The sequence below is a fragment of the Silene latifolia genome, chromosome 6 (genome assembly GCF_048544455.1).
Source record: "Silene latifolia isolate original U9 population chromosome 6, ASM4854445v1, whole genome shotgun sequence".
NCBI lineage: Eukaryota > Viridiplantae > Streptophyta > Magnoliopsida > Caryophyllales > Caryophyllaceae > Silene > Silene latifolia.
Window position 1 is genome coordinate 60778337 of NC_133531.1, and position 8439 is coordinate 60786775.

Consider the following 8439-nt stretch of genomic DNA (forward strand, 5'->3'; position numbering starts at 1 on the left):
GATGGTATCCTATTTATTTATACGAGATAGTCTTTTATCTAGTTAATTAAGACGTTCTCCTATCTATCTAATATGAGACAAAATCCTATCTATTTAATTTGAGAGATCTCATATCTATTTAATGTGAGACGATCTCCTACCTATTTAATGCGAGATAGTCTCTCGTCATTATAATTTAAGACGGTGTTCTATTTATTTAATGTGAGACGGTCTTGTATCAGTTAGTAGACTATACCTCATGTGGTATAGTCTTATTATACAACTAAGGCTAGTTTGGTCTTTTTCTCCCCTAATCCTAATTTTTGTTTCCCTACTTTATGTAACCTAAATCAAATACTCAGTAACTGAATATTTAACGCAGTCAAATTTTTTTTCTCTCTCTCTTTCTCCATGTTTTTTTAACTGATTCTCAATTATGCAGTTACTCAATTATCTATGCCTTCAATATTACTTTTTCATCTATAGTCCTAGTTTATTGCAATTTTAGTGTATAAAATTACAAAGCTCGAAATCTTTCTTACAGAGCTTGAATAGTTACGTATGTAGCTCGAAACCTTTCTTAAAAAACATTTGTACAAAGTCATGGTTTATTGCAATTTTAACGTATAAAATTACAGAGCTCAAAACCTTTCTTGTAGTGCTCGAATAGTTACGTATGAAGCTCAAAACATTTCTTTAAAAAAATTGTACATAGGTTTATTACAATTTTAGGGTATAAAATTACAGAGCTTGAAACCTTTCTTACGGAGTTCGAGTAGTCACGTATGGAGCTCGAAACCTTTCTTATGGAGCCCAAATCATCGTCATCATCAGTGTCTTCTTCTTTACCGTTTTTTGTCTTTTCGAAGGCCTAAGAGAGGGAATAGACAAGATGAATTGTGATATAAAAGTAGCATACAACCAGTCTGTAATATATAATTGTTTTACGAGATTAGTGTTCATGAACTCGAAATTTTTGTAGATTACCTAGGTTATGTCTCTAGATTTTTCTAGATTACCAAGATTTACCAAAACCCGGAATGAAAAATACAGAGAATAACACAAGAGATCATATTATTCAGTAAAAACCTAAATCATCAAGAACATAAAACCTAAATATATTGTCGAATGCATAGCTTTTTTCCATTATAGAATGAATTGGAGAGCAATGGAGGTTTTTTGAGAGAAGTGTGGAGAGTTGAGAGGCTCAATGATTGTACGATTGTTTTTTGAGAGGTTTAGGTATTTTTTCCTTTTTTTCTTTTTAATATTAGGTTGGATAATTGGGTCAGTTGTATAATGCTCATATACAACTGGCTGTAGGATGAAATTTGTGGTCTTGTATCATCATAATATAAAAGAGAAAATTATTAATTACAACCTTTTAAAAACCATTGTTTGAAAATTACAACCTTATATAATTTTTTTTGTAAATTACATCCATAATAACACTTTTCTTCCAAAATTGAGCCAAGTTGAGGATTCCGGTGAATTTTTTAAAAATATGACCGATATACCCTTGTCTTGTGTTATAACTTACTTACCCAGATTTCTTACCTCTATCATATCATTTTACCCTAAAATCTCATATCTTCCTCATCACTCTCTAAAAATTTCCCCTAATTTCTACTTGGAAGAATAAGTGTTTATACACCGTAATTATTTTCAATTTGAACAAAATCCATTCCCTACTCAAATCCATTCCCTATTCCCCCTACTGAAATCCATTGCCCATTTCCCCTAATTTCTATTACTAAAATTGAATTGAATTTTACGGTTTATGTCTAAAATTAGTTTTAAGTCTTATTTTCATTTTTCATAAGCATTTGGTAGAGGTGCCAACCCCGGATCAAAGCATGTATATGCGCCAAAGGGGTAGTACCGTTTTCTGTAAGTCATCGGATTAAGTAAATTAATCATTAGATCGACGATGGTTTAGGGGTAGCTGTATGAGTTGGTATGTTCTTCTTTTTATTGTCTATATTTGAGGTATTATTCTTATCATTTGTCTCATTCAATTAAAATGATTAGAATAGATGTTGAAGAAAGGGGTAAATTGAAAGATTTATTAGGTGAGAATGTTGAAGCTATGGAGAATTAAAAGAGATGATAGCTAAATGAAATGTGAAGAACATAAGAGAATATAAAAGATGAAGGTAAGGGCAATTTCGTCATAAAAGATGAACTTAAGTGACCGAAATTCAAATTTGTATCAATTTTCCGCCTGAATATATGTTTTGGCTGTAACTTCTCATTAGAAGTAATATTATGGATGTAATTTACAAAAAAAATTATATAAGGCTGTAATTTTCAAAAAGTGGTTTTTAAAAGGCTGTAATCAACAATTTTCTCAATATAAAATGATATTTTATCAATTTAGGGAGAATCGATCTCTTATTACAATGACTCATTCTCCAATAAATTTAAATGGAGACTAATTTATTTATTGGGTAGTCTTACCCATATTTTTTTCCACTTATATTACCACAATGGTAAATCAAAATTATCCTATTCCTTAAAGTCTTAATTTGTTCATCATATTTTCTTAAGGGATATTACTAGGGCTGAGCAAGAAATATCCGATCCAATTGTTTTTCCGAATCCAAAAAAATCTGAATATATGGATACCATTTAAATTGGGTATCCGATCAGGTTTTTTCCGAATAAACTGGATCGGATGTAGATCGTGATTTTCTTAAAACCGGATATCCGAATTCGATCCGAATTTCAAAAAATTATAAGAAAAAAAAAGGAAACTTTATATTTAGTTTATGCGGTTTTTAGATGAGTTTTGAAATTTGTAATAAAAACTTGTAATTTATGCAATTAAGACTTGTCATTTATGCGATCGACACTTGTAATTTATGCGATCAAGAATTGTAATTTATGCGATCGAAGATGTTACCTTTTTTAGTGGGTTGCAAAATGCGAATTGGACCGAAATTGCCTTTAGTTTTAGTCTGCCAATAGCCCAATACCACCAGCCACATCAGAATTTTTACTGTACATTTAAATTTGAATCGAATCCGGTTTCTGAAATATAGATCTCCAAATTTTCGGATTCCATATTTTCGGATATCCGAATTATTCAGATCGAATGTGGATTAGGAAAAATGATAATTTTAAATTTCGGATATCCGATCCGGTTTTGAAATCCGGATCGGATATCCGGTTTTGCTGAGCCCTGGATATTACTATATGATCAATCTTGCCAATTTTCATGAGACAATAGAGGTGTCCTATATATATATATATATATATATATATATATATATATATAGAGGCAAGATCCGGTGAGTTTGCCACTTTTCGTGAGTTTCCCCCGCCTATATAAGCAAATGACCTAACAAAACTAAATTAGCAATTATTTTACAAACAACCACACGATCATTCATTTCTTTATCTTTCTCTCTCTACTTTTTTATCATCAAACACTGTTCTTCAAAATTTTGATCATCAATTCATCTGATTCTTCACTTTTTTTTTTCGATCCACAATTTTAGCACAAATTCATTAACTATTTCGATTAAATCACTTGAAACTATCAATCTGTTCATCAAATTTTATCAAATTCATCATCCGGAAACCCTAATTCTTCAAATCCAAACGAAGGTACTATTATTTCTTCTGATTTCTGATTTAATAATCGAATAACTTCAGTATTTGAATTAAATAACAAATTCTGACATGATTTAGGTGTTTTTTACCGTAATTTTCAGCTTCAACGATGATGAATTCAGATGATCAAACTCTTACTCTGCTTGATAATATTGTTGATAATCAAACATCGATGAATTCAGGTATAAATTTGTGAAATAATGTTGATATAATAAATGTTGTTATTAGGTTGATAAGTTTTGTGAAACTTTTGTTCATTATATTGATTATTTTCGTACTGTTACTCATTTTGTTGTTTAGAAAGTCGTTAGAATAACTACCACATAATATCACAATAATTGCATGTAGATTTCATTCATGATATCATTCAATATCTAGTATTTGAATAACTGATTAGTATAATATAATAACTGAATTACAGTATTAAAATAACTGTACTATTGCATTAAAATAACTGTGATGCATTGTGCTGGTCTTGACTACCAATTTCAGTAAAAAACATCCATTTTCTAATAGAATAACTGGATTCGTATAATACAATAACTTCATTATAACATTAAAATAACTCAGTTATTGTAATGTAGAAATATGGCATTTATAGTTATTGTAATGTAGAAACTCGATTATTATAATGACTAAAGTCAGTTATTCTATATGTGATTCAGTTATTGACTCGTTAATTGTTTAAAGTCAGTTTTAGTTATTTTACAATCCAGTTACTTAATGGGTGTTCTGTTAAGTTATATTTTTCTTTTTGGTGATTTGCAGGTTGAATCACGATAGAGGCGGATAATTGACGTTCAATGGAAAAATTGATGTATATACTTGGTCATTTTTTGTTAGATTTCATCTTGTTTAATTGAATAACTCAGTTATTGTAATGTAGAAACTCAGTTATTGTAATGTAGAATACTCAGTTATTGTAATGTAGAAACTCTTGTATTTGTAGTTATTCCAATGTAGAAACCCAATTATTGTAATGTAGAAACTCGGTTATTGTAATGTAGAAAACTCAATTATTGTAATGTAGAAACTCTTGTATTTGTAGTTATTCCAATGTAGAAACCCAGTTATTGTAATGTAGAAACTCAGTTATTGTAATGTAGAAAACTCAGTTATTGTAATGTAGAAACTCTTGTATTTGTAGTTATTCCAATGTAGAAACTCAGTTATTGTAATGTAGAAACTCAGTTATTGTAATGTAAAACTCTGGTATTTGTAGTTATTGTAATGTAAAAACTCAATTATTATAATGAGTAAATCGTGTTATTATATTGAGATGAAACTCAAATATATTCAAATTTGTATCTTGTTTTTGTTTTCATCTTGTTTAATTGAATAACATGATTGGTTATTGAATGACCTCACAAAATGAATACAATAACTTGTATGTATTCAAATAACTGGTTTTGTGCATCGAAAAAATTAACAAATTGAATTCAATAATTGCTCGTATGCATTGAAATAAGCGGCTTGATTCAATACTGATAACCATGTTTCAAAAACATTGTATTACATATTCACATCGTATCAAAATTACATCTAATAATAAAAACACATCACTAATTATTCTAGTTCTTTGGCTGAGCAACACCTTTTCTGACAACTTGTTTAATTCTTTTTCCACCACCTGACCTTCTCGACTTTAGAACGTGATCCTCAACTGCAATATGTCCTTCCGAGATCATTCACGTTCGCAAAAGACATGCTCTTCCATCATTTACCTTCGACATCATCATAATACCCACCATCTCAAGCCGTATAGATAGGGATCCTGTCCAATTTTTGCTTTATCATCGACATAAAGATCTTCCTCTCATATGTGAGCATGTGATACATGGTAAAAAAATCCAGATTCATTATCGTTCACCTGCTTTGTTTTTCATTCAAAATTAACATCAACAATTTTGAATGTAGAAACGACAATCCCTTCTTTTGCTATTGTCCTTGTTTTCACAAAGTCACATAAGCAATCAACCTACCACATGCACAAACAATAACTCGGTTAAATTAGCACTAAAGAGGACATAACAGATTATATCCCAAGATAACGAACAAGAAGTAACTATAAAATACAATAACTGAGTTTCAATAATAGAATAATTCGGTTAAAGTAATACAATAACTCTTATTAAGCAGTTATACACTAACACAACAAAACAAAGACAAGATAAAATAAGCGAGTTTGAATAATACAATAACTCGATTAAAGTAATACAATAATCGAGATGTAATGCAACATTAAAAATCCCTATATTACAATAACATCATCAATATATTACAATAACGAATAATTTCAACAAACAAATTATCTTCATTGCAACAAAAGCACAATGAAATCACCAAAAACCAGAAAGAACAACATCAAAATTCAAAATCAGGTACAAAAACGCAGAATACAATTACGAAACCCTAGAATTATGCGAAAACAATAGAAAATGTAATTTAACAACAAAAACACGACAAATTGAACTACATAATGAAAACGATTGAATAAGTTGAAGAATAGACACACAAAAGACTAGAAATTCAAGCAAAGAAAAATAAAAATGAAGTTCAAAAATAAACAAAAAATAGTATAATAAGAGGAAACGATTACGATTGCAAAAAGCGAAGATAAAGACGAAGTAGATCTATTGAGCGCGAAGAACAAGCACGAAATCGCTCACGAAAACGGAGAGAAATTGAAGATGAAGAGCACGAAATAATTGAAATTGATTATCGGACGGAGGTTTTTTTGTGTTACGGCTTTTTAGAGGGAGAAGAAGGAGAGAGAGTGATTTTTATAATAATGAGGGAGATTGAGAGAAAAGTGGGGTTTTATAGCTTGAGTAAGTTTTAATCTCAACCATTCATCTTAGATTAGATTAGTGGTTAAGATTTAGAGGGTAAGCTCACCAAACATGACCCAACTCATATGATCCAGTTTATATATATATATATATATATATATATATATATATATATATATATATATATATATATATATATATATATATATATATATATATATAAATTAGGTTCAACTAAGTCACTTAGTTTAGTTAAGTCCATAAGTCCTAATCTAAGCCCTAGGATGAAGTAAAATGAATAGTTAAGATTAAAAAAAAAAAACACAATCACCGACCACTTACATTAATTTTCCCCAATTCCCAATCTCCTTTACAATTCCCATAACCCATCTCTTTTTACGATTAATGACATTTATCCCATCTCATTATCTTTCAAACCTCTTTCATTTCCATTCTCTTCCATTTACTCCCACTCTCTTATCCCTCACATCTCCAAATCTGAACTACCGCCTACGAGAACCACCGACCAGTTAGCGAACCCCAAACACGAAAATTTAGCGAGTTCGTTTCGGTTTCGGTTGAGACTGCTCGCATGGTGAATGGCATGACCAGGCTCTATTATCTCACAATCAAGGTATGATTATTCTTTACTTGTCTTTCTATTTCTATGTTGTAATTATCTTTAGCAATAATTAATTGATTCTTCTGTTTTTTTAGCTCTATTATCTCACAAATATTTTTGCATTGGCTTTCGTTATTAACATCTTTTAGCTAAATTGAGTAGTTTACTAAACTAGAATGGATATGGTACGTTTTATATTGAATCTTCTTTTGTTATTTATCAAACGGTTCCCCTAGGTAATAAGTGAAAATTTAGGTAGTTTAATAGTGAAGATGTATCTTTCTTGTTTAACTGGTGATAAAATTTTGTCGTGAACATATTTGCAGGTTTAGTTTTAAGCATTGAAGAAAATATTGATGATTAAATGTTGGTATGGCTGCTGACTTGGTTTCATGATCGGGCGGAATACCGGTCCTAGGAACGGAACGAGGGTTCGAGCATGAGCCCAGCATTTGGATGTTATTTTCACGTATGCAGAGTTAATTGAAATTGTCAAGATTCTTATTTTGATTTCCTCATATGGCCTTTAATATTATCTTCTCATGGATTCCTAGGAAAATCAAACGTCATGTTGCACTACAAGGGGTAGAATGGTCTATTATTTTGATGACATTACGCGGTGGCTGCTGTTGGCGGTCCGGGTGCACAAGAATGATTAGGGATGGAGTTTGTGTGTGAAGTTTAATGGTGGTCAGGCTGATCGATGGGATGAGATGATGGTAGATGGACAGAATAAAGAGAGATAAAATGTTACAACAGTGAACAAGAATTAGTATACACAAAAACAGGACCTCAATATTGTGTACCTTTAAATTAGTATTGTGTAATTTTAAATTAACATTGTGTAAGTGTAAATTTATATGGTGTAACTTTCATGTTTAAAATGTGTAAGTGTAAATTTATATGGTGTAACTTTCATGTTGAAAGTATGTAACCTTAAATAAGTATTGTGTAACTTTAATGTTTAAAATGTTAAAGTTTTAAAATGTGTAACTTTAAATTAAAATTGTGTAACTTTAATGTTTATAGTATGTAACTTTAAATAATTAAGTATTGTGTAACTTTAAATTAAAATTGTGTAACTCTAATGTTTAAAATATGTAACTTTAAATTTACAAACTTTAAATTAGAATTTTGTAACTTTAATGCTTAAAATGTGTAACTTTAAATTAGAATTGCGTAACTTTAAATTAGTTTTGTGTAACTTTAATGGTTAAAGTGTGTAACTTCAATGATTGAAAAGTGTAACTTTAATGTTTGTAACATCAAAAAAATGAAAAAACGAAGGTTAAAGTGTGTAACTTCAATGATTGAAAAGTATAACTTTAATGTTTGTAACATCAAAAGAATGAAAAAACGATTGGATATGATGAATCTTTAAGTGGATATGAAATAACTTCAAATCGATATTTGTGTAACTTCAAGTAA

General features: G+C 29.9%; 2 long non-coding RNA genes across 2 annotated transcripts; both read left to right on the forward strand.

The window, feature by feature from the left end:
- The first annotated feature begins 3374 nt into the window (after positions 1–3374).
- On the forward strand, positions 3375–4759 carry LOC141658762 (uncharacterized). The gene is made up of 3 exons (XR_012549404.1): positions 3375–3591; positions 3699–3779; positions 4366–4759. It is a non-coding gene; the product is annotated as an uncharacterized LOC141658762 (long non-coding RNA).
- Positions 4760–6763: 2004 nt separating this feature from the next.
- LOC141658763 (uncharacterized) lies at positions 6764–8001 on the forward strand. Its single transcript, XR_012549405.1, has 3 exons — positions 6764–7023; positions 7338–7480; positions 7566–8001. It is a non-coding gene; the product is annotated as an uncharacterized LOC141658763 (long non-coding RNA).
- Positions 8002–8439: the final 438 nt, after the last annotated feature.